Source organism: Miniopterus natalensis, chromosome 6, assembly GCF_054644295.1.
Source record: "Miniopterus natalensis isolate mMinNat1 chromosome 6, mMinNat1.hap1, whole genome shotgun sequence".
Taxonomy (NCBI): Eukaryota; Metazoa; Chordata; class Mammalia; order Chiroptera; family Miniopteridae; genus Miniopterus; species Miniopterus natalensis.
In genome coordinates this window covers 4530712-4538104 of record NC_142086.1, presented here as the reverse complement: position 1 = coordinate 4538104, position 7393 = coordinate 4530712, and the positions used below count along the sequence as shown (strand labels likewise).

The 7393-nt window shown below is 42.8% G+C and overlaps 1 long non-coding RNA gene across 1 annotated transcript; it reads left to right on the top strand.

Annotated features, from left to right (window-relative positions):
• Nucleotides 1-984: 984 nt before the first annotated feature.
• LOC107543240 (uncharacterized) lies at nucleotides 985-5422 on the top strand. The gene is made up of 2 exons (XR_001603794.2): nucleotides 985-1599; nucleotides 4921-5422. It is a non-coding gene; the product is annotated as an uncharacterized LOC107543240 (long non-coding RNA).
• Nucleotides 5423-7393: the final 1971 nt, after the last annotated feature.

Genomic DNA, 7393 nt, shown 5'->3' with positions numbered 1-7393 from the left:
CGCGAGGGGCCGAGAAGCCGGCGCGTCTCTCGCCGAAACGTGGCAGCGGTGTAGGCGGCCGCGAGGGGGAGGCGCCCGCGCGTGCCCGCCGCCCGCCCCTGTGCGTACGCGCCGGCTCCCCGGAGGGGCCGGGCGCCGGGGGCGGGGCACGCGGGGCCGCCGAGCGCGTCCGCGCCGCCCCAGAGCGTCAGCGCAGGCTCGCGGGGTGCTTTGGGGGCGTCTCCGTGGGGGCGGAGCTCGAGCTTCGGAGAAGGGATCCGCTCGCGAGCTCCGGGGGTGAGACGACCTCGGGTAACAAACAGTTCGCCTTTTATGGCTGTTGGCTGCTGGAGCCCGGCGTTTCCCACTGTGGACCGGCGCTCCGAGCGGGGAAAGCCGAACTCGGAAACCCACTGCAACCCGGTCTCCTGCGGCGCCGGGGGGCGGGGGGCGGGGCGTCGTGCCCCGCCCCGCGCCTTATACGGGTGGGGCGCGCGCCGGCGCGGGCGGGGCGAGCCTGGCGGGAGCCGCGTCCCCGAGCGCCGGTGCCTCTGAGTGGAGGGCCTGGCCTCCCGCGAAAGCGCGAAAGGCGTGGGTTGTGGGGGCTTTTTGGGGACTTCGTCTTCGGTGTGTCATTTCTGTAGAGGCATCTTACATGTCCCTGAGCGGACGCGGAAAAGTCGAAGGCCTCGAGACGCCGGGTTAAAGGGCCCCGGGAACCGCCGTGGCCTGGTGTCGCCAGGAGTCCGGCCCTAAAACGCGGCGAAGCGGGGAGGAGCCGGTGGCAGGTTTGCGTGGGTCCCCGCCTGCTTTCCCAGCCCGGCCCTGAAGCCTCTCCCACGCGGCGGGGACCGCCCCAGGGCGCCCCGAGGGGCGGGAGGGCGCCCCCGCGGTGCGCGGAGGTGCGGCGGCGGTCACCATGGGGACGGGACGGGCGCCCAGCGCGCCGCTCGGCTCCGGCTCGGCCGGCCCTGCAGAAAGAGCTCGGCGGTGAGCTCCAGGGCCCTGTTTCGGTGTGAGTGTTAGAGGACCCGGGCTCCCCAGCAGTAGCTGCGAATGTATCATTATAATGACTTTTAGTTTTAGCGCTAGAATATAGTTAAAGTTATTTTACTCCTCAGAACGAGGAGCATTTGTTAGTCTGAAGGATAGGTGGTTACCGATACAGTATTAAATACTTGGGTCTTAACTGAGTTAATTTTATAGATTGGACAATGATTTTTAGGAGACCCTAGTAATGGGCATGTATAGACCAACTCTGCAGAGGCCTTATGAGAAACATCCATAGAATTCGCTTTTCTCTACAGCTATTCGATTGTAAAAGACCCCTCCTCTTGAGTACTGTTGAAGTTAATGTTTTGTCCTTCATGATATAAGAATTCAAACTTTGAAAAAAACCTTTGGACAATTTAATTTATTCAACATAGAAGTGATTTTTAAATGCTCTTGCATTAAATACAAATTGGAAGATTTAGTCTTCAAGCCTCTTACAAAATGACTTAAAAGAAATTTCGCTGCTACAGCTAAAGACTTTCTGCCATCTTTGACAGCAATTTGGTTTAACTTGCCTTCAGGCATCCCAGAACTCCATACAATGTAAAGTTATGAGCAGAATCTCAGGTGAGGATTGCCTCAGAATAGAGTTTGATGTGATTGGTCTGGAGATGTCAGGGATGCTGCTGCTGGAATGTTGGCAAGTTTATTTTGTATCTGTCCTGTAGATATGTTCAGTTAATATGAGATAATTTGTGTAGAATTGCTGTAAAACAATAAAGGCACTACATACATATTTATATTTATAGTTTGAATGATTGATTCTATTAGCAAACTTGCCAGTAAACTGATTAAGCTGAGATGATTGGGGATAGTGAGAGACTATTTAGATGACTAGTAACAGGATTAAGGTACTGTTTCTATGTGTGGAAAAGGTCTTTGGAGTTCTTAAACTATTCTCAGCCTCCAGATACTTGGAATTGTATAGGCACCATTTGAAGAATGGGAGTAAAAAAGGTTACTGGTCTATACAAGTTGAGTTTTAAAAACATTTGCTTTTTAATCTAAATATTTTACATTTGTATAAAAGCCCTGATATTCTTTTCTGTTAGGATTTCTAGACTTTTATCAAGAAAGATAGTCTTCAAGAACTTAATGCATTCCTCAAGGAAAAAAAAAAAAGAGAGCTATATGAGATAAACTCAAATTATTCTAAAGTATTTTATTAGGGTTTGGAAAAAGATCAGTAAGATAATGTGCATTACCCACCTATCCTAAAAATTACAGAATGCTTTCAGCTGTTGGCTAATGGATTATAAGCTAACATCCAATTTTCTTCCCCAATAAGTTTAAATAATGGCAACTATTGTAATTCCCAGTGCCTTGTAAATGTCATTTTATAATATCTATCACTCTTAAATGTAGCAATGGGATTAAATATTATAGTATTAAATAATCTATTTTTTTTAAAAGTTAGCTAACTCTTTGATAGTCAAAGTTTCACATTGCATCGCTATTCTATCCCCTGTAGCAGTGGTTCCCAGTTAGGAACTGTTGCCTCCTAGTTGACATTTGGCAATATCTGGAGTCAGGTCTTAATAAGGGTGTGGGCACGGGAGCTACTGGCATCTAGTGGTTAGAGACCAGGGATATTGCAGCATTCTGTGTTGCACAAGGCAACTTCCAAAACAACAAATAATTAACCAGCCAAAAATGTCAATAGTGCTGAGCTATTGAGAAACCCTGATCTACAGAATTCTCTTATGTAAGGTTTTAGGCATGAAAGTCTTATTGGTTATCATTCCTACAGCAGAAAAAATAAAAGTGTGTAAATTTAAATTTATTGCATATCTTGTGATCATAATATTCTAAAAGTTAAGTCAGTTCAGCTGATTAAAAGATAAATATCAATTCTCAGTTACAAAAAGTAACATTGAAATGTATTTCTTAATGAGATTGGGCTTTTTATCACTTTTCTTATGTTGGCATGGATGGATATTTTTTATTGCTAGAATTTAACATCACTTGTTTTTCTCTTTTTCATTTTTAGAGATGTAAAGGCCAAAATATTTTGTTCATTTAAGTTGGGAATATAAAGAATGTTAATATAGCAATGTAGTTCAATTGGTTTTTTGTGTGTTTTTTTTTAATCCTCACTCAAGAGCATTTTTTTCCCCCATTGCTTTTTCAAAGAGAGTGAGAGAGAGAAACATTGACGTGAGAGAGACACAGCGTTTGGTTGCCTCCCTCCCAAGCCACTGGGGCTGGGGACGAACCTGCAGCCGAGGCACGTGCCCTTGGCTGGAATAGGACCCAGAACCCGTCAGTCCGCGGGCCAACGCCAACCACTGAGGCAAATCGGCCAGGGCTGAGTTCAGTTGTTTTTATTCTTTCTGAGTTATATGATAAAAATAATTTACTGACAGTGATCTATCAGAATATTTTTAATGATATTAGATTCTCCAGTTCAGTTTGGTTTAGAAGCACAGCATTAGAATCCTAACTTGGACAATAATTAATTTTCTCAATTTTGACTGTTTAGTACACTTGCAGTTATGTTCCAGAATAATGTACCATATTAATATTCAGAATGGGTAAGAGGTATTCCTTTCATAAAGGCCAGAAGGGCAAATCTCTGTGTACTTAAGTACCTGAAACAGTATCTAATTTAAGTGGTTGTTGGATGGGTGGATGGATGAACAATTGAAAGGATGAACACTTTAGAATTAAATATTATTATAATAATCCAAGCTAGAAATGACAGGTGATAGCAGGGAAGCTGGTGAGAAGTGGTGCATTCTGGACATATTCTGAAGACAGACCTAACAGAATTTACTCAAGGCTTGGATGTAGAGTCTCTGCATGGTTTTTGGCCTGAACTGCTAGGAGAGTTACCATTACTGAGATGGGGGAGACTGAAAGGAAGAGGGAGATCCAAGCACAATCCCCTGCCCGTTTTTGCAGCGCTACATTTGTGTTCCTAAGTTTAATTTAGTTGTTGAAAGACCTACACAGTCATTTTCCCACAAAATGATGGGATTTCCCCCTTGTTTTTAACTCCAATGCCTAAAATTCAAACACTTGACAATGTTAATTGTAACTCTTCTAAGTAATGTTAATTATCTGATTTGTGTATATTAGATCTACCTTAAGGACAGGTTTTATTGTTAAAAACTGTTCAATGTTTTAATAGAATTTTAAACACACTTCATTGTATTTTAAATCAGTAACTTTATACGCAGGTATTTTTTGAGCACAAGTTTAAAAATCAAATACTTGGCTTCATTGGATATAAAAATAGACTTCTCACATTCATAAACACTGACACCATGATTTCACTTGGGATAATCGTTTTCAGACTTGGTCAGAATAATGCAAGTTAACTCCAGTGCAACTGCAACATTAAACCATGGTTTATATTAATTCAGATGAATGTGTAGTGTTACATAGTTTTCCACCTTGGCTAGGTTGCTCCAAAGAGGCACATTTTTCTCTTAGTAAGTTTTTAAAACTTCTGGGTATTTTTCTAGTTTGTTTTAGCAGACAAAATAATATATGCAAAGAGAAAAAATTAGCACCATTTCAATGAGAGGATATTTGCATACCCAGTTATGATCTTTTGAAAAGTTAACGCAAATGCGTACACCTGTGTTTATTAACATTAGCTATTTTATGGGTCGGCATACATACTAAGAATGCTCTTTGCTGTTCCCCACAAGTGTAAGATTTTGAGGGTGTGGGTTCTCAGAGTTGAGTGGCAGAGACAGCTACGTACATACCAACTTTATTACATGTTTGTGATACATACTGAGATATAAGCAAATATTAAAGAGCATAAACAAGGAAGAAACTCCTGTTTATTCCAACATTATCTTTGCATTGATAGCAATCTTCTTGGAGAATAGGTTATGTGCACTAGAATAATGTTGCTGCTTTCTCCTTTGACAGCCTGTTTTCTCCTTAAGCCTCACGTTCCTGTCTCCTGCCTCCATAAATGGACTGTTTTGTGAGATGACATCCCTGCCTCCTGTGCCGGGCAATGGCAGCTGCAGCACACTGCCCCCTTGGAGAACCACAGCTGCCCTTTGGAGAAAAGTCACCCTCCTGGGTAACCAAAGTTCAGACTTCCTCTCCGGCGTCTCTACCAGGACCCTTTCATGACACCACACATATGTGAAAAAGACTGGCCGTTGTCTTCAGCCTAATGGCTGTGTCAGTTATAAAGATTATCCACAGCTGAGGAAGGTCATTATGCTTTGTACTTGGTATATAATATATGTATATAATACATATAAGTTATATACTGTACTATAAATTATAATAACGTATATTTAGTGTTTAAAGTTATAGAGTTGAGATATATTGATTTGTTTTTGTTTTTCCTTACAAAAGGGCTTATAAACTCTGTAGGTAAATAAATAAACAAGAATTACCCTTTTGGAGAACTAAAGATTCTGATTACCACTTACAACATGTGGGGGGGGGGGTGCATGTGCAGGAGGGGGCAGGTTAACGGGTGGATGGATCCTACAAGACTGCACCCCCAGCCCCTTCAGAAACCAATCAGAAGCCCAGGTTATCATCTGTTTGTCTCACAAACCCCCTCCTGGGGTTTGGTTAATTTGCTAGAGCAGCTCTCAGAACTCAAACATTTCACTCATTAAATTTAGATTACTGGTTTATTATAAAGAATATAACTCAGGAACATCCAGGTAGGAGAGACGTGTAGGGCAAGGTATGGGAAAGGGCTTAGAGCTTTCTTGCCCTGCCTGAATGTGCTACTGTCCCCACACTCCCCCAACCCAGAAGCCTCTGAACCCCATCTGTTAGGGTTTTTATGGAGGCTTCATTGCATAGGCACGATTGATGAAATTGGCCATTGGTGATTGATTCCATCCCCTCTCCTTTCTCCTCCCCTCCCCCTTCATCAAGGAGTAGGACTGAAAGTTTGGACCCTCTATTCAAGTTTGGTTCCCCTGGCAACCAGCCCCCATCCTTAAGTGCTCTCCAAACGTCACCTTGTTCACGTAAACCCAGTTGTGGTGAAAGGACATGTTATAAATGACAAGACACCCCTTCACCCCTACGGCCCTGAAGCCATTTCAGGAACAGGACAAGAGATGAAACAGTATAACAAGAGATTCCCCCACTGCTTTTATTGGTCATTAAACCAAGGGTTTGGGGAGCTGTGAGCCAGGAACCTGTGGATGACCAAATTTTCTTACAAAGTGCATCATCCAGTGTAATCTAATTACGGAGTCTGACCAGAGCTATGGGTTCATGATAGGGATTCCCATGTTTAAGATACAACTGATTCACTGGTCTGTCTGAACTGATAGGTCATTTGCTACTTTTCTGTCATGGTGCTGCCCTGTATTTTCTGTGGAAAGGAACTGGTTAACAGGGCTTTTTCCTTTTTTTCAGGAAATGGTAACACTATTTTTTGAAAAGTCAGGAATTAAAAATTTAAATTGCATCCAATGGAAAAGAAATATTACTCATTCTTGTATTATAATGAAGCTTCCTTGAACATTTGCCTGCTACTTAGAAAATAGAACTTAATTATAGGGTCAACGTAAGAAACGTCCAGACCTGTAGAGAATTTTTATTAGTTTATTTGAGCCAAACTGACAATTGCCAGGAAGCAAAATCTCAACACATGGCGAAAATGCTCCAGAGAATGGCAGTTTTGCACCTTATATTATACATAGAATCAAAGGTGGGGGTGTAAGTGGGTTACATGGAATCCACTGGTGGTAGATTAGGAGGCGGGAGAAAGCAAAGCAGGGAAACCTCTGGGATTGGTAAAGAGTAAAACACAGATACATACTTGCTCACATTGGCGGGTACAGGATGGTTAACTATTAGCATTTACAGCACCTGGAGATGGTGTTCGGGGAACTTGACAACAACCAGGGCCTCTGTGGTCTCCTGTCCTCATGGGAGATTGTGTCCTGAGGGGTCTGGAAAAAGGTAGATCGCTCTGATATCCCAAAGGTATGTTATCTTAGATGCAAAAAGACAGGCTCAGTTAGGGTAAAGATTGGCTTTTGTCAGGGAAGATGCCAGCCTAGGACATGCCTGCCTGCCGTGACTGGCTTTTGGTTAGGACGTTTCATTTCAGACCATCCTCTGTGGTTGCTTTAGGTCTCTGAGTTTGCAAGGCCGCCATCAGGCCTCCCCTGAGCTGTCAGGTTTAGTATGTGGCTCCTTTTTTTGTCTACAACAGATAAATAAAATATATTGTGTGCTGACCTAATCACAAGATAACAAAACCAATAGAACTTGTTGAAAACTAAGACTAGCAATTTAGTGGATTAAACTGGAATGTTATAAAATTTATATTTTTATAGATGCTTTATCAGCTAGATAAGATAGCCTCTAATTGCAGTTATTAGTTTGCAGATTTAGTAGTAAATAC